The sequence below is a fragment of the Lissotriton vulgaris genome, chromosome 5, assembly GCF_964263255.1.
Source record: "Lissotriton vulgaris chromosome 5, aLisVul1.2, whole genome shotgun sequence".
NCBI classification, from domain to species: domain Eukaryota; kingdom Metazoa; phylum Chordata; class Amphibia; order Caudata; family Salamandridae; genus Lissotriton; species Lissotriton vulgaris.
In genome coordinates, this window is record NC_141693.1 from 1,046,349,433 (window position 1) to 1,046,369,853 (window position 20,421).

The following is a 20,421-nucleotide window of genomic DNA, read 5'->3' on the forward strand; positions in this document are numbered from 1 at the left end:
CTTGTCCCTCCTTAGTTCTGTTCTCCATTCAGCAGCTCGTTTCATTTATGGGGCCAAAAGAAGCGACCACATCACACCGATGTTATCCACCCTCCGCTGGCTTCCCATCGAGGCTAGAGCTATCTATAGACTGCCTGTATCACCCACAAAGCCTTGCACTCCTCCTCCCCTCGCTACCTGGCGAACAAGCTGAAACTCTTTGGAGGCTCTAGACCTTCACGTAATGCGGAAAATCTACTGCTTGAACCTCCCACTTTCAAGAAGGAAAGATCGATGGCCCAATCCTTTTCAGGCAACGCGGTGAGAATATGGAACTCACTTCCGCCTCAGCTCCGGACAACCACCTCCTCCCAGATCTTCAAAACGGACCTCAAAGTTCTCCTCCTCCAAAGACACCTCCTAAAGTACTTCACGCCCTCTCTATTATCTGAAAGAATACCTCCCATCACTGAAAACTCAGTGCGTTCGTGTGGTTGGAGTGTATGCCATTTATTGCAGTATTATCCTTGTATCTGTGTTTGGTCCTCTTTTGTAACATGCACACGCCACTTTTCTCTTGTAACACACTGTTTGCTACCTCTCATATTTTGTTTGCTTTTGATACTTGCACAAGTGCCATCATTGCCTACGTAACGTTTGTTCTTGTGCCTCTATGTCTAGCATATATTGCAGTATATTACCTCTAAATGTACTTTGTTTTCTCTTGTAACCTGCACACTTGTCACTCTCTCCTCCTGAATTGCCCTGTTTGCTACCTCATGTATTTTGTTTGCTCACAATTGTCACTTTTACCTCATGTAACTTATCGTCTGCTTTTGTAATTTGTTCATTTGTAATTTTCTGTTCCTTTTGTGAAGCGCTCTGACGCCTCGGGTAAAGTCCGCGCTATATAAAAACGCATAAATAAATAAATAAAAAGCAATTGCAAAGTAGAGCAGTCTTTCCACACAGGCCATGCGTCTTCTCTAACAAGAACTCATTAGAGCAGGGGTACTCATAGTACGGCCCGCGGGCCGCTGGCGGCCCTGCAAGCCTTCTCTGGCGGCCCGCGGACCTTTCAGACATCTACCCGAGTTTTTTTTGGTTTTTTTTAAAAGGTTATCTGCAACCAGAGCTCGACTCGGAGACTCTGCTGCCTGTGGGGGCCGGGCGATTTCCGCCGTAGTCAGAGTGGGGCTGCAGGGGCGCTGAGAGGTGAAAATAGCCTCATTAACATGCTAATGGTCTGAACATTAGCATGTTAATGAGGCTATTTTCACCTCTCAGCGCCCCTGCAGCCCCACTCTGACTACGGCGGAAATCACCCGGCCCCCACAGGCAGCAGAGTCTCCGAGTCGAGCTCTGGTTGCACACAGCCTTTTAAAACAAGCCATCAAGGCACCGATGCAGCCTCAACATGGAGGGTGTCATACCCTCAGGCACTGTTACAGTCTCGGGATCGGTGAGGGTTCTCACCCCCAGGCCCTCGCAGCATCGGTGAGGGTGTCCCACCTTCAGGCATTACATTTTTTGTGTGGATCCTGTTAGGAACAAATTCTATTTTTATTTCCCAGGTTTTACTAATTTAAGCCCTAGGTTGCCTAACAATATTGAATTATATGTTAAAGGTTACGACAAAAATACACAAAAGAGAGCTAGAGAGAAAGTTCATTTTCCCAAGAAAGCCTTGGAAGGTGTGTATGTGTGTGTGGAAGAGGGGGGGAGGGGGGGAGGAGCATTTCAGGAGGTCAATGCAGATTGTCAGAATGCTTCCAGCCATATCATTAAATCTGGACTGGACACAGCTCTACTCCGTTGCCCGTACTATGAGGACATCCATTTGTATCTATCTGCATATTTGTCTTGGGATGTCCAAATTCACTGAAGACGTCGAAACCAATCTGATGGACCTTACCTTTGTTAAAGTAGGAGGGAGGGAGGGAAAGGGAGGCAGACAGGGGGAGGAAAAGGGAGGGAGAGGGAGACAGAGGGAGGGAGAGCTAGAGGGAGGGAAAGAGAGGGAGAGGGAAAGTGAGGGAGGGAAAGAGAGGGAGAGGGAAAGTGAGGGAGGGAAAGGGAGGGAGAGCGAGGGAGCGAAAGGGAGCGAGGGAGGGATGGAAAGCAAGGCAGGGAGGGAAAGGGAGGCAGATGGAGGGAGACAGAGGGAGGGAGGGAGACAGAGAGGGAAGGAGACAGAGGGAGGGAGGGAGACAGAGAGGGAAGGAGACAGAGAGAGGGAGGGAGACAGAGAGAGGGAGGGAGACAGAGAGAGGGAGGCAGAGAGAGGGAGGGAGTGAGAGAGTCAGAGTGAGTGAGACAGAGGGAGAGATGGAGAGAGATGGAGAGAGAGTCAGAGGGAGACAGAGAGTCAGAGAGAGGGAGAGGAAAAGGGGGAGGGAGAGGGAGGGATAGAGTGAGAGGGAGGGAGAGACAGGGAGAGAGAGAGGGAGGGAGACAGAGAGAGTGAGTGAGACGGAGGAAGAGAGGGAGTGAGAGAGTCAGAGTGAGTGAGACAGAGGGAGAGATGGAGAGATGGCGTGAGATGGAGAGAGAGAGAGAGAGAGAGAGTCAGAGGGAGACAGAGAGTCAGAGGTAGACAGAGAGTCAGAGGGAGGGAGAGGGAGAGGGCGAGGGAAAGGGAGAGGGAGGGAGAGAGGGAGGGAGAGGGGAGAGAGGGAGGGAGAGAGGGAGAGAGAGGGAGAGAGAGGGGGAGAGAGGGGGAGAGAGAGGGAGAGGGAGAGAGATGTGTGTCTATGCCAAGTCTGGTGGCTCAGTGGACGAAGGCGTCCGCTGCAGGGACCTATGATCAACCTCATGGTCACAGTTTTTTTTGTTGCTCTAGCCCCGCCCCTTCCCCACTGACCCCGCCCCCACCGGTGCGGCCCTCGGACACAAACCACACTTTAAATTTGGCCCCCGAGAGAAAGTTTGTGAGTACCCATGCATTAGAGAAACCTACTTTTTCATCTGTTTCTAGTCTTGGTTCTTCATTTTAGTGACGAAGCAAATCAGTGATTTAAAAGTACAGTGCATTGTAAACTGTTCAAGTACTGACCGTCCAGAAGCCGCTATTCTACCCTGACACCAAAGAATTGGGAAAGCCCCATCATCTCACCCTGCTTATTTGTGAATCTATAAACAGTATTTAGCCACTCTACCAACCATCAGTTCGAATTTTAGAGGCATCTAAATGTCCCCAAACACTGTACACCAAATGTTTCACTCCTAAAGAAGTAAAGGGTGGCAGACAGACCTGAGATACTAAGTCATGCCCTTTCAGCATCATGTCCTCATGTAAGATGAAATACAATCTCTCCTTATTCACAATCCTAAATTCTGTTTTATGTATTTCTTCACATAAACTTTTTGCTGAATTGCTGTGTAGCCTTTCTATTTCGTCAGCGATCCAGGAAAGCACATGAATGAAGAAGCACAATGTACATAACCCAAGGCAAGGTGACTGGTACATGCACATGACAAGGTGACCGGTACATGCACATGACAAGGTGACTGGTACATGCACATGACAAGGTGGCTGGTAAATGTACATGACAAGGTGGCTGGTACATAACCCATGGCAAGGTGACTGGTACGTGCACATGGCAAGGTGACTGGTACATGCACATGACAAGGTGACTGGTACATGCACATGACAAGGTGACTGGTAACTGCACATGACAAGGCAGCAGGTACATGCACATGACAAGGTGCCTGGTACATAACCCATGGCAAGGTGACTGGTACGTGCACATGGCAAGGTGACTGGTACATGCACATGACAAGGTGACTGGTACATGCACATGACAAGGTGACTGGTACATGCACATGACAAGGTGACTTGACAAGGTGACCGGTACATGCACATAACAAGGTGACCGGTACATGCACATGACAAAGTGACTGATACATGCACATGACAAGGTGACCGGTACATGCACATGACAAGGTGGCTGGTAAATGTACATGACAAGGTGGCTGGCACATGCACATGGCAAGGTGACTGGTACATGCACATGACAAGGTGGCTGGTACATGCACATGACAAGGTGACTGGTACATGCACCTGACAAGGTGACTTGACAAGGTGACTGGTACATGCACATGACAAGGTGACCGGTACATGCACATGACAAGGTGACTGATACATGCACATGACAAGGTGGCTGGTACATGCACATGACAAGGTGACTTGAAAAGGTGACTGGTACATGCACATGGCAATATCACTGGTTACATGCACTTGGCAAGGTGACTGGTACATGCATAGGACAGGGTGAACGGTACATGCACATGACAAGGTGGCTGGTACATGCACATGACAAGGTGGCTGGTACATGCACATGACAGGGTGACTGGTACATGCACATGACAAGGTGGCTGGTACATGCACATGACAAGGTGGCTGGTACATGCACATGACAAGGTGGCTGGTACATAATCCATGGCAAGGTGACTGGTACATGCACATGACAAGGTGACTGGTACATGCACATGACAAGGTGACTGGAACATGCACATGACAAGGTGACTGGTACATGCACATGACAAGGTGACTGGAACATGCACATGACAAGGTGACTGGTACATGCACATGACAAGGTGACTGGTACATGCACATGACAAGGTGACTTGACAAGGTGACTGGTACATGCACATGACAAGGTGACTGATACATGCACATGACAAGGTGACCGGTACATGCACATGACAAGGAGGCTGGTACATGTACATGACAAGGTGGCTGGTACATGCACATGACAAGGTGGCTGGTACATAATCCATGGCAAGGTGACTGGTACATGCACATGACAAGGTGACTGGTACATGCACATGACAAGGTGACTGGAACATGCACATGACAAGGTGACTGGTACATGCACATGACAAGGTGACTGGAACATGCACATGACAAGGTGACTGGTACATGCACATGACAAGGTGACTGGTACATGCACATGACAAGGTGACTTGACAAGGTGACTGGTACATGCACATGACAAGGTGACTGATACATGCACATGACAAGGTGACCGGTACATGCACATGACAAGGAGGCTGGTACATGTACATGACAGGGTGGCTGGTACATGCACATGACAAGGTGACTGGTACATTCACATGACAAGGTGGCTGGTACATGCACATGACAAGGTGACTGGTACATGCACATAACAAGGTGACTGGTACATGCACATGACAAGGTGACTTGACAAGGTGACTGGTACATGCACATGACAAGGTGACCGGTACATGCACATGACAAGGTGACTGATACATGCACATGACAAGGTGGCTGGTACATGCACATGACAAGGTGACTTGACAAGGTGACCGGTACATGCGGATGACAAGGTGACCGGTACATGCACATGACAAGGTGACCGGTACATGCACATGACAAGGTGACTGATACATGCACATGACAAGGTGGCTGGTACATGCACATGACAAGGTGGCTGGTACATGCACATGACAAGGTGGCTGGTACATGCACATGACAAGGTGACTGGTACATGCGCATGACAAGGTGACTGGTACATGCACATGACAAGGTGACCGGTACATGCACATGACAAGGTGGCTGGTACATGCACATGACAAGGTGACCAGTACATGCACATGACAAGGTGACTGATACATGCACATGACAAGGTGACCGGTACATGCAAATGACAAGGTGACCGGCACATGCACATGACAAGGTGGCTGGTACATGCACATGCCAATGTGACTGGTACATGCACATGACAATGTGGCTGGTACATGCACATGACAAGGTGACTGGTACATGCACATGACAAGGTGACTGGTACATGCACATGACAAGGTGACTTGACAAGGAGACTGGTACATGCACATGATAAGGTGACCGGTACATGCACATGACAAGGTGACTGATACATGCACATGACAAGGTGGCTGGTACATTCACATGACAAGGTGACTTGACACGGTGACTGGTACATGCTCATGACAAGGTGACTGGTACATGCACATGACAAGGTGACTGATACATGCAGATGACAAGGTGGCTGGTACATGCACTTGACAAGGTGACTGGTACATGCACATGACAAGGTGACTGGTACATGCACATAAACAAGGTGACTGGTACATGCACATGACAAGGTGACCGGTGCATGCACATGACAAGGTGGCTGGTACATGCACATGACAAGGTGGCCGGTACATGCACATGACAAGGTGACTGGTACATGCACATGACAAGGTGACCGATACATGCACATGACAAGGTGACCGGTACATGCACATGCCAATGTGACTGGTACATGCACATGACAAGGTGACCGGTACATGCACATGACAAGGTGGCTGGTACATGCACATGACAAGGTGACCGGTACATGCACATGACAAGGTGACCGGTATATGGACATGACAAGGTGACTGATACATGCACATGACAAGGTGGCTGGTACATGCACATGCCAATATGGCTGGTACATGCACATGACAAGGTGACTGGTACATGCACGACACGGTGACCGGTCAATGCACATGACAAGGTGACCGGTGTGATGAGAAGACAGAGCCAGTGATAGTCTTGAAATACCAGGATTGGTGAAACCTTCTTGTGCTGATGTCCTGGTGACCACCATCGCCAGTCTTGGGCATCTGACTAGTCGATGGGCAGTGCTAGCGGTGCAACGGAGGGTTTGTCAGTGGGATCATGCGTCTAGATTAGCGCGGATCGAGTGAAAACGGTGAGGTGTACGATTATGTGATTGTGAAATATGTAAAGTAAGGAACTTCGGATGATGAGAACATTGAATCATGGAAAGTGGAAAGAATTGGAGGAAATATTTTTCTTTGACTCTAGCCGCAGCGTACACTAACACCAACTACAACCAACATTACTGTAATTAATATCCAACTTACATTCTACTATGCAGTGGTACGCAGCGGGAGTGTAACTCACTGAGCTACTTATCAGCATTACAAGTTGTGACAAGCAGAATCCACAAGGATGTGTGCAACAAACGTATTAATATAAAAGTTTAAGGAGACACCCTTATTGTCGAAAAGGGAATGGGTCTAAGGTCAGTTGAAAAAAAGAAGAAAAATTCCCCTTTTCCTGGTTATGGAGGATAGATCAGACTGTAGGGACAGTCCTACTGCCGTACAACCTGTTTGAGGTATGGTTTAATATGAGGTACCCCACATGGTAACAAATTTACAAATTAGACTGGAGGATGTTAATCAAAAATACAAGTATCACAATATTTCCACAGGATTTCAACAGGATTTTGTATCAAACAAAGTAGAAAAGCAAGAGGTCAAGAAATCATGTACTAGAATTACTATTGGTTAAAATTATCACATTTATTGTAATTCTATTAACAAAAGATTCATACATTCATTAACATTTGATAAAAGCAAATCATTACATTCAATTGGTTGAAACATGATACATGTGATTAAAAAAGAAAAAGCACAATAACTGTTGACGCGGCGTTTCGGTGAACTGGCTTGAACACCTTCTTCAGGACAATGCTTTTTGTATGGTTAAAAACAATCTATATAAAAATGCGGATGAAAAAATATTTTTTTTAGCTTAACATTCTAGTACAAATGACCTCTGAACTTTAATACGCCTTCTTAACACTATGGTCTGGTAGGTTATGTAACTTATTGTCTTATAACTACAATCTGGGCACTTCCTTTATCCTAAGGAACATCTCAAAATGGGGTAATTTAAGTAAAACATAATTTCAATAAGATAAAATTACAAAACAACCACTGATTCACTCTTTGCATTTGTTACCCCATGTTGCCTCATACAGTTTGCTACTCAAACCTAAGAAATTTGGTGAGTGGATATGTCGTACTTACTTAGTTATTATCAGGGCCTTTGCTTTGTTCTGTAAGGCTTAGCAATGAACTTCCTCAAGGTTGATCATCCTTTGGGGACTTCTTATTGAATTTATACTATAATGGAAAAGTTTAATATAGTATTAACAATCAAGTTTCTCTCTTACTCTTGATTCAAGATTTTGAGGAGACTGCTAATTGGACTTACTTATATTTTTATTACTTTTGGATTCTTTATTTCCTTATTCAAGTTGCTGGTTGTAGTCTAATTAAGGTAAGCTGAAAGGACAGGAATTCTTTTAGTGTTTTGTGAGGGTAAAACAAATAATAGATTACTCTCAGGTTAGACACTTACGTTTCAATACTGACTCTTATTGAAAACAGCTGGTAGAGAAAATTTTTGAATCATAGTTATTAAATGGCTTAAATGTCCAGTGTTGACTCTTAATGTCTTCACTGGTAGGTGTCTGAAACTGTAGTCAATACATAGGGTCCTTTGAATAGCTAGATATACACCTGTTGTTGGCAGTATATGGACTTCGAGGGTCTTACCTCTGTTTCTATGCATTAGAGTACTTGTACAGAACGGCTAGATTGGGCATCTGGTGGCTCAAACAGGTTGTACGGTAGTAGGACTGTCCCTACAGTCTGATCTATCCTCCATAACCAGGAAAAGGGGAATTTTTCTTCTTTTTTTCAACCAACAAACGTATTAACCCACTCATACGTTATGCGTACAATGCAAAGCAGTCACATTCAACGCAGTTTGCACTTGACACATTAACTCAAACATTTTATGCTTTCAAAATGTGATCATTGTTTCTTAGCAGATCTCTGCAACATGTACTTGAACCATATGAGCTATACTAACAGTTTTATACTGCTTTAACAATGTGCAGAGTTGCTGCAACAGGTGACTTAACAACAGGCGTTATTATAAAATAAAAGCTGTTTATGAAAAATTAAGCAGGGCAGGGGTGCTACCATACTATCTAATTAAATGAATGCACATGTACTCCCAGAACAGTAACTGTCATTGACAGACATGACTTGTGTGCAGTTGGATACTCACACCGCTAGGCATCAATACCACTGCATCGGTTGCACTAAAGCTATGTCAGCTCCTCGTGTAACTTGTTCTGGTAGGGCCACCCCAGGCCTCCATCCTTCAGAGGTTGCTAAATTGAGTGCCATTAAATAGGCTGTTAATAGCACCTATCTTTTACACACACATATATATATGTGAACAAGAGTACAACGTACTCGAAACGCGTCATTTGAAGGGTCCCAAATAAAAATATCATCCTGCCTGTAAAACGTGGGGTCTGCTTTCTTCTTTCGCTGCGCTGCCAGCGTGGAGGTTCGAGGATTTGTGCTATATATATATATATATATATATATATATATATATATATATATATATATATATATATATATATATATATATCCACACAGGTTTCGAAAGCAATGCAGCAGGCTCAATCCCGCCGCGGCACCGCCAAGAAACAGGAGACCCAGGTTTCCGTGAGTAATTATTTATTTTCTGCAACGGACAGCATAACGTTTCGGCCTCCCAGAGGCCTTGGTCACATGGCGCCATAGAGGGCGGCGGCAGAAATTTAAAGTGCAAGTGCGAGTAAATTAACCAATTACAGTGGGTGTCAGTTTAAAGCACAAGGAACATAGTAAACATACTACACTTTTAACCCTTGATTTTCTATGTGCTTTTTTAAACAGAAAAAACAGTATTGGGATCAATCCCTCTAAGCTTGCTATTGCACATGAATCAACATGATGGCTTGGGTCGCATGACGCTGGTAATCTGGTGCGTGCTGACCTCGTGGTTACACATAGTTTTGGGATAAATCCCTAACCATAACATTTCCTATATCCATATAATATAAATCAATAAATATGATATTTTTTTGAAACCTGACTCAGGATCACAATTGTTATTATTGATAAATAAACCGTGCATTGTTGTACACGACACAATGGAAAAAATAGGTATTTTACTATAAAAATTATATACATATATATAAAATCCCATAAAAATGCTAGGCATGTGCTAAAAGATAACCTAAAATCCAATTCTCTATATACATGAAAAATGAATAAGCATCAATACTACAACCTTAATTGATTCACCAATGCATATATATTATATCTATGTGCAAATTCGCAAATACATATCCTGTATCATGACACCCTACTGGATAAATAAGTGAAGAAAATGATAAAGTGCTTGAAAGTGTGTGCAATGGATGGTAGGAATATGTGATCAATGAAAATCATCACTTTTAAACGAAACACACCCACCAATACCTGATTGCATTTTTTTGAGAAACCTTTTTGTTTGTTTTCTATTAAAAATAAACTTTTTTTAGGTTGACGTCAATTTGTGTTGCATGGATGAGATGTTATTCAGACTGGTCCCAGTCTGACAGCCTAACACAATTGATGGCAGGTTACACATAACTGTAAGATCTTCTACACAACTATAAGTAAAAGTACAAACTCACACCAACCAGTTGGTATTACAGCGGGTTGTATCCATTATGTGTGTAAGTAGACTTTTACCAAATAGTAATACAACACAGGCTACCTAACATTGGAATGCCTACATGGCATGGTTTGGAGAAAGTGTTTACGTCAGAGACAGGTGTAAAAGTCTTCCGAAGCATTGAGTCCCTGTGGTGCCTTACTGTCCAACATCAAAATATACCTAGTTTCTAATTTTCTGATTGCAGCGTCCCTGTCGCCCCCCCTTCTAAGGGGTGCTACTGGATCAATGGCATAGTACTTCAACAGAGTACTATTGCTGTTATGATACTCCTTGTAGTGTCTAGCCACTGGATATGCTGAGTCATTAGTATTAATAGCCCTCAGGTGTTGGAGGACCCGTTTGTGGACTTGCAGCTTAGAGCTGCCCACATATCTCAAGCCACACGGGCACTCCAACACGTATACTGCAAATTCACTCTTGCAGGTTAGTTTATATATATATGTGTGTATATATATATATATATATCCCGAGCACTCAAACCACTTCCAACTGCCACACACACGGCGGCTTCGGCGAGGAAAGAGACGCAGACCTCATAGTTTTCTGGGCAATGTTCTTTCTTTATTCAAAGAGACCCCACACACAACGCGTTTCGAGAACTGAAGCCCTTGATCACGTGTAATATATATAAATCATATATATATATAGTTAACATTATTAAAACACCAAAGTGAGCAACAAACTTAGGGGCATATTACCAACGATTAGCAATATTTATCGCTAACTAGGTTTAGCAGCACATTTTTTATCGCTAAGCATCGCCAGAAATTATCGCTGAGATAACTTGCTATTAGCAAGGTTTATCTCAACAGCGATAAAAATCAGGCGAAATGTGTGAATATCGCTGAGAATACAGCGATATTCACGCATTAGTGATGTATGCTCTTAGCCATGTTATCCACCTCCCATTGGATAACATGGCTAAGAACTGGTCTGAGCAGGCGTTTGTTTTTGGCGATAGCGGGAATATTTCGATCGCTACGCCTGACTTGCTAATAGGCGATAGCGACGTTAGCGACTGCTTTCAGTCGCTAACAGGTAGGGTACGCCCACTTTGCATGTCATTAGCGATAAATATCGCTGTCATGCAAAGCGGGCCCCAAACCGCTCGCTATCGCCTAAAGCTGTCGCTAACTGCTGTTAGCGACAGCTTGCTAATAGAGCGATAGAATTATCGCCGCTTAGTGGCCGAAAACGGCCGCTAAACCGGCGATAATTGCCTATCGCCCTGCTTGGTAATATGCCCCTTAATGATTCACACAGCACTGTAGAGGGGTATTTCTAGAGTCTGGAATAGCCACAAAAATGCCAAATGACAGAATACGCACACAATTGTTAACACTACCTACAGGAATTTCGAATAGAAAATACATACCCACCTGTCACTTTTAGAAGTATCATTATTTTAGAAAAAACGGTAGGTGCTGCAGCGTAGAACCATGTTATAGGAATTTTTTATATCGCAATTGTCTTTATACCAATTTATTTCAAGGTTGAAAAGCGAGACCCAACCATTTCTTTCCATTTGTTGCTTGCCTTATGTCCTTTATTCACCCAGAACCTCCAACCAAGGACAGGTGTTAAAAATGCTTTTTCAAAGAAAACATAAGTGATTTCAGAAGCTATAAATTAGATGGAAGCGCAGTCTGTGCATAGAAAAGGTGAATGTAAGGACCATCTTTTTGCCGCGCATGCTCTGCTGAATCTCTGCAAAAATACCGCATTTTTTTTACCAGCTTCACCACACAATAATTGACACAGCGATCATGGGATAAATAGGAGGGAAAAATGAAGAGTGCAACTTCCTCAACAATACCACATTTTAGCATGCATGCCTAGCAAAGAACACCCTGAAACACAAAGGAGCTCAAACTCATGAATCTAAGATGGCTGCCACCAGTGACATCACCAGACATCGCCTTCCTCACCGAAACCTGGATGAACTCCTCCTCAGCCCCCGACATCGCCATCGCCATCGCCATCCCGGACGGGTACAAGATCATCAGGAGGGACCGCGTCAACCAGACCGGAGGAGGCATCGCCCTCGTCCACAAGAACACCATCCGCATCACGACCGACTCCAACGACACCTTCGCCGCCGCCGAGCACCTCCACTTCCAGATTCACACCGACCCAAAGACGACCCTCAGAGGCACCCTCATCTACAGACCCCCGGGACCACGCACACAGTTCAGCAAAGACATCACGGACTTCATCAGCCCACACGCCCTCCCCTCCGCTGACTACATCCTCCTAGGGGACCTCAACTTCCACCTGGAGAACAACAAGGACCGCAACACCGCCGCCCTGCTGGACAACCTCGCCAACCTCGGACTCAAGCAACTGGTCAACACCCCCACCCACTACGCCGGCCACACGCTTGATCCCGTCTTCTCATCCAGCAAGCACATCACCTTCAGCCACTCCACCGGACTCATCTGGACCGACCACAGCTGCGTCCACTTCAGCTTCAGAAAAACCACAACCCACCACCACCCGCAACAGGTCCCTCACAGAAGCTGGAGCAAGATCACAGCCGACCAGCTCACCACCTCCCTCAGCCAGAACCCACCCACCAGCACAACGGACCCCAACGAAGCAGCCCGCAACTTCACGCAGTGGCTGACCGCCTGCGCCGACGACCTCGCACCACTGAAGAACCCTCCCAGCAGACCCAGAAGCAAGAAGGCCCCTTGGTTCACCGACGAACTCAAGGACTCCAAGAAGACCTGCCGCACCCTCGAGAAAGCCTGGCTCCTCAACCAGACCGCTGACAACATGACCGCCCTCAAACACGCCACCCGCAAGCACCACCAGCTCATCCGCACCACCAAGAAGAAATCACTGAAGGAACGACTGGACATCAACGCCCACGAAAGCAAGGAACTCTTCAGCATCGTCAAGGAGTTCTCCAACCTAAGCACCGGCAACAACGACATCACTCCTTCACAGGATCTCTGCGACTCCCTCGCCTCGTTCTTCCACCGCAAGATTGCCGACATCCACAACAGTTTCGGCGCACCATCCACGCACCCAACTGTCGAACCAACTCACTCCACCACCACCCTTCGCACCTGGACCACGGTGACCACCGAAGACACAGCCCGCACGATGAACACCATTCACTCCGGATCTCCAACCGACCCCTGCCCCCACCACGTCTTCAACAAGGCCGACTCCACCATTGCACCCCAACTCCAGGACGCCATCAACACCTCCTTCAACACCGCCACCTTCCCGGAGAGCTGGAAGCATGCCGAGCTCAGCGCCCTACTGAAGAAACCAACAGCAGACCCCACCGACCTCAAAAACGTCCGCCCCATCTCGCTCCTTCCTTTTCCTGCCAAAGTCATCGAGAAGATCGTCAACAGACAGCTTGCCGCCTTCCTCGAGACGAACAGATCCCTCGACCCCTCGCAGTTCGGTTTCAGAGCCAACCACAGCACCGAGACCGCCCTCATCGCAGCCACCGACGACATCCGAGCCCTGCTCTACAACAGGGAAACAGCGGCACTCATCCTCCTGGACCTCTCTGCAGCGTTCGACACTCTCTGCCACTGCACCCTAGTCCAACGCCTCAGCAACATCGGCATCCAAGAGAAGGCACTGGAGTGGATCATCTCGTTCCTCGCCGGAAGAACACAGAGAGTCCGCCTCCCCCCGTTTCGTTCCGAGGCCACCGAAGTCATCTGCGGCGTCCCGCAAGGATCATCACTCAGCCCCACCCTCTTCAACATCTACATGAGACCCCTTGCTGCCATCGCACGCCAACACAACCTCAACATCATCTCCTACGCCGACGACAACCAGCGGATCCTCTCCCTCACCAGAGACCCCGACACCGCCAGAACCAGCCTACACGAAGGGATGAAAGACGTCGCTGAGTGGATGAAGAACAGCTGCCTGAAACTGAACTCAGACAAGACAGAAGTCCTCATCCTGGGACCATCGCCCTCCGCATGGGACTACTCCTGGTGGCCCCCAGCCCTGGGCACCGCTCCAAAACCAACAGACCATGCACGCAACCTGGGCTTCATCCTGGACTCCTCCCTCTCGATGACCAGACAAGTCAACGCCGTCTCCTCATCATGCTTTCACACCCTTCGCATGCTTCGCAAGATCTTCCGATGGATCCCAACAGAAACCAGGAAGACGGTCACCCAGGCCCTCGTCACCAGCCGACTGGACTACGGAAACACCCTCTACGCCGGAACCACAGCCAAGCTACAGAAAAGACTACAACGCATCCAGAACGCCTCCGCCCGACTCATCCTGGACAGCCACATCTCCAGCCACCTGAGGGACCTGCACTGGCTCCCCGTCAACAAGAGGATCACGTTCAGGCTCCTCACCCACACACACAAGTCTCTCCACGACCTGGGCCCCAAGTACCTCAACGACCGCCTGACCTTCTACACGCCCACCCGCCAGCTACGGTCTACTATCCTCGCCCTCGCCGCCGTACCACGCATCCGAAGAGCCACCGCCGGAGGCAGATCCTTCTCCTACCTGGTGGCCAAGACATGGAACTCCCTGCCCATCCACCTTCGGCTGACCCAGGACCACCTCGCCTTCAGGAGACAACTCAAGACCTGGCTGTTCGAGCAGTAGCGGACCCCTTCCCCCCAAGCGCCTTGAGACCCTTCTGGGTGAGTAGTGCGGTATACAAGTGGTATGATTGATTGATTCAGTGCAAGTTTCTTGAGAGTCATGTTCCGTGATAGGGTTTGTAGTCTATGTTGATTCCATTGTTTCTGCTGTGTGTGGTATGCAAACTGCACCTGCGCCCATATTCTGCACGTAGCTCTGACCTCTTTGGCTGTTAAAGACCTGGACATCCAGGAAGCTTGGAGGACAGCGTCTTCTGGCCTGGCCACTTATAAAGGTAAGACAGGACAGAACAGGTTACATATATCTGACAGTGGCAGAGTCTGCTAGGACCCGCTTTTCGCGGTATTACCTGCAGGAAGCTCCATATCGCGCTGATTGCTTTTAAGAATTTTAAAGTATTTTGCTTGTGTACTGTACCAGTTTTGTTGTCACTCTGTTTTTAATTCTCCTTCCGCCCCGGTCCGTCACGGCTTTCAGTGCCGATTGTACAGAGGGCAGAGAAGGCAGGAGGAGTGTTTCCGGCCTCCACCCTCTGGGCCAATTTGCGGGCTTGTTGGAGGTGGGAGGGGACCTTAAAAGAGTATGGGGGGAAGGATGCGCAGCGGATGCGCGCAGCAGGCGCGCCTAAGGCAAGCCCGTCCGCGCCCATCTGCGCCCGTCCGCGCCTCGACGACGCTAGACGCCAGACCCTCTGATGGTTTGGAAAGAGGAGTGTTGGCCTATTCCAGAGAGGAGGAAAATATGAGAGGTACCCCTTAACAAAAATCAAGGGAAGTAGGCTTAACCAACCGATAAGTAAAGGAGAGATTCCCGTGAACAGACCTAAATTAGCAGAGCTTGAGGGTCAAAAACATTAACAAGATTCACGTATAATTTTTCACAATTTATTGATAATAGAAATGTTAAAAAAAGTGGGCAATTAGAGAACCACTTGACACAGCTTATTAAAAAAAAGGAAGAACAATAAAAATAATTGACATTCAATATTGACCAGCAAGATTGATACATGGAGACAGAAAACAGTAAGACATTGAACTCGTACAATACTAGATGTATATTCAAACTCTATTTCTGACACCTATGTTATGCACACCACAGTACCGTGTATCAACAGGGATATCCGAGTCGTGAATTATACTAAATGATGCGTCAACGCGTTTCGGTGGTTTCCACAATTTTATCCATCTTTATCAGGACTACATTTGGTATCTGTCATAGTACAGGGGTCAATGTAATCTCCCTAAAAAATGGATACACAATGGGTTAGAGTGGGTACATCATGGTTCACGATTGTCAGCAGAAAATTTGTGTCTTAATCTCCTATAATAGAGAGATAACGATGCCAAAGAGAATTACATGAATAAAGGCCTCCTTAGTACATGACAATTGATCGTACATTTGTATTTGTGTTCAAAGGTGACAATCAGAAGACAATAATTAATTGGATAGAGACTGGATGCAAGGTTCCTATGCAACCGATACAGTTCATTTTCTAATGTCCTAGAGCATACATTTCAGATATGTACATTTCTATGTTTCTAGGAGCTGGTAAAACCGCTAATTTCCCTTTATTTCTCAGGTTCAACAAAGCCCTGGGTTTTCATATTAGTAGGAAATACAAATTTATATATACCTCTCAATTGGGGGGGAGCTATTATATTTTACTCCTGTTAACGCTTACTCTAATTAGAAAGTTTCAGTAGAAGACATCTAATTGTGATTGGTTTTGCCCTAGTTAGCGTGTACCAGATTAAGAAGCCGGGGATTATGTGCTTGGTCCTACGTTTTTAATTCCCAATTTGGTATTCTTTGTAGCAGGCTGGGGATTATGTGCTGGATCCTATGCTTTTAATTACCAATTTGATATTCTTTATAGCAGGCTTATTAGTTGTTTTTTGATTACCTTAAAATCCGCTTTTAGATGCAGTCAGATTTCCATTATTTTCCACAATAAAGTGCGATGTAAGTAAAGATGCTGACTTTATATATCCATTTTAAAATCGCATGTCTAAATCGGGCTGCAGGTAAGAAACTCCTACAAGTCAAAATAATAATGGGTAAAGGTAAGCAAGAAATCTTCCTTTACAGAGGGAGGATACTGATCTTAATAGCTGTGGATTATCGTGCTACCTTGTCTAACATTGTTAGTAAAGAGCTGGCGTACCTGGTGCTAGAGCTTTTAAACGTTGGCTGTAGTCATTCCAAGATAGTTGAGCCTCGTAATACGTTTTTCTTTACTTGTTAAAAAACCAGGGGCGCCTATGTCATGTCCTTGTGGCGTGAACTCGTGTTTCACTAAAGATCGAGACATTAATATATACGGGCCGTTAGAGGTAAAGCGTTATTGTTTTAGAACCAGCTTTCTTCATTACCAATATTTTCATGTCCGCTTACCTATTAGAGTGCAAAGGACTGCTTGCTTCTCTGGTTACGTGGAGTCTACTTATTAAAAACCAGGGGCGCTTACGTCATGTCCTTGCGACGTGAAGACGTGTTTCACTAGAAATCGAGACAAAAAGTACGAACTCGGCTGTTAGAGGTACACCGTTATAATCTCGAACCTCGCCTTCTACAGTCCCCGTATTTCCATGTCTGCTTACCTGATAGATCGCAAAGGACTGCCTACTTCTCTGGTTACGTGAAGTGTACCAGAGAGGAGAAGGCGCCGTGTTTAAGTACTGTATCTGGTGCGTGATAGGTCCAAATAAAGGCCAATCGGAAAGGTATATTTAGAACAAGTATATTTGCACGCGCAGGCTTGTTTTGCCGGAATCTCATTGGCCGAGGTACTGAACTTGTGTTTTGAATGTTGCCTAAAGTGTTTGTGCCAGGAAATTGAACTGGCGGTACTCGTTGAGATTGTATAGCTGCAAAAATGCAGTTTATGAAAGATACATTGCCTGAAATGAGACCACCGATTTCCTAATTGCATATAGAGCGCCGAGAGAGTGTGCTAACACGCTTTTGAGTACTAACAAATAAAAAAAGTCGTGGGATTATGAAAATATGTCTATAAGAAAGAAGCTGCAGAAGGGGAATAAGAATTGCAAGAATACTAATGGGGTGGAGTCATAAAAAGAGTGTGGAAATATATGCCCTCACTATAAGCGAAATATAACTCATTAAAAATAGTGAGCAGAAGACCTGACAGAGGATTTAAATCCTCCATGTTTAGACTAATGTAAGTAGGTCTAAATGCATTTTGTCCAGTCCTCCCTGGTATTTCAACCTTTGAGAATGGTGTTTAAGAAACAAAAGTACCATTGTTGCTGGGTTTTTCTTAGTTTATCGATGTCACCGCCTCGTCTGGTGGTTCTGATCTTATACGTATTACGAGGCTCAACTATCTTGGAATGACTACAGCCAACGTTTAAAAGCTCTAGCACCAGGTACGCCAGCTCTTTACTAACAATGTTAGACAAGGTAGCACGATAATCCACAACTATTAAGATCAGTATCCTCCCTCTGTAAAGGAAGATTTCTTGCTTACCTTTACCCATTATTATTTTGACTTGTAGGAGTTTCTTACCTGCAGCCCGATTTAAACATACGATTTTAAAATTGATATATAAAGTCAGCATCTTTACTTACATCGCACTTTATTGTGGAAAATAATGGAAATCTGACTGCATCTAAAAGCGGATTTTAAGGTAATCAAAAAACAACTAATAAGCCTGCTATAAAGAATATCAAATTGGAAATTAAAAGCATAGGATCCAGCACATAATCCCCAGCCTGCTACAAAGAATACCAAATTGGGAATTAAAAACATAGGACCAAGCACATAATCCCCGGTTTCTTAATCTGGTACACGCTAACTAGGGCAAAGCCAATCACAATTAGATGCCTTCTACTGAAACTTTCTAATTAGAGTAAGCGTTAACAGGAGTAAAATATAATAGCCCCCCCCCAATTGAGAGGTATATATAAATTTGTATTTCCTACTAATATGAAAACCCAGGCCTTTGTTGAACCTGAGAAATAAAGGGAAATTAGCGGTTTTACCAGCTCCTAGAAACATAGAAATGTACGTATCTGAAATGTATGCTCTAGGACATTAGAAAATGAACTGTATCGGTTGCATAGGAACCTTGCATCCAGTCTCTATCCAATTAATTATTGTCTTCTGATTGTCACCTTTGAACACAAATACAAATGTACGATCAATTGTCATGTACTAGGGAGGCCTTTATTCATGTAATTCTCTTTGGCATCGTTATCTCTCTATTATAGGAGATTAAGACAAAAGGTTTCTGCTGACAATCGTGAACCATGATGTACCCACTGTAACCCATTGTGTATCCATTTTTTAGGGAGATTACATTGACCCCTGTACTATGACAGATACCAAATGTAGTCTTGATAAAGGTGGATAAAATTGTGGAAAACCACCGAAACGCGTCGACGCATCATTTAGTATAATTCACGACTCGGATATCCCTGTTGATACACTGTACTGTGGTGTGCATAACATAGGTGTCAGAAATAGAGTTTGAATATACATCTAGCATTGTACGAGTTCAATGTCTTACTGTTTTCTGTCTCCATGTATCAATCTTGCTGGTCAATATTGAATGTCAATTATTTTTATTGTTCTTCCTTTTTTTTTTAATAATCTGTGTCAAGGGGAGGAGCCAAGATGGCGACCTGAACGGACGCTCGATTCTCGGCTCCGCAAGCCTGTGTATTCCGCACTCATATCCTGGTCTCTAATCCGGCCTTGCACCGCAGCGGAACATAGCTACGACTTCACTGACATTCCCGGTGCCCCGCCGGGGTCCCTACCTGCCAGATTCCCGAAGATATCGTCGCATCGGGCGGCGGTCCCATGCCCGGGCGCTGAGACCAGTGTTGCTCCTGGCCGCCGTGGACCTCCAGACCGGCAGACGTTCGCTGAGTCCTGGATGCGGAGATCCACTGTTTGGAAGCAACGCCGTTGGGTGAGTCGGACGGCACCGCTTTGCAGTACCTGGCGCCCCAGCCCGCGTGATCGGTGTGAGAGGGTGCAGCTCTCCTTTGTTGTGATCGCCTCCCTGGCTGGGGCTGACCTGCGCCGTCCGAAGTAAGTGGATCGCCCCAGGACTGCCCAGACTGGCACCGCGGCGGCAGTATTTTTCCTCACGCTACGCTCCGGAATCGAGAGACACCTTGGCCCGATCCCGAACTCCCTGGATCCGACTTTGCCCTCCTCCTATACTGCGCCCCACCAAGCACCGAAAATGGCGGCTGCCCTCCCTGCCGCGGAGATTGTCCTCCCGCATCGCGCAAGCGACCCCCTGCCAGACAACAAACGGGACGTTGTGCAGCGCGCAGGGACTCGCGTTGCGGAGCAGCATAGCTCGCAGACGGAGCCGACCCGCCGTGATGTATTCATGGCACTGATTGAGCTCGGGGCGGAATTGCGAACACTCTCTAACATGGTGGGAGACACC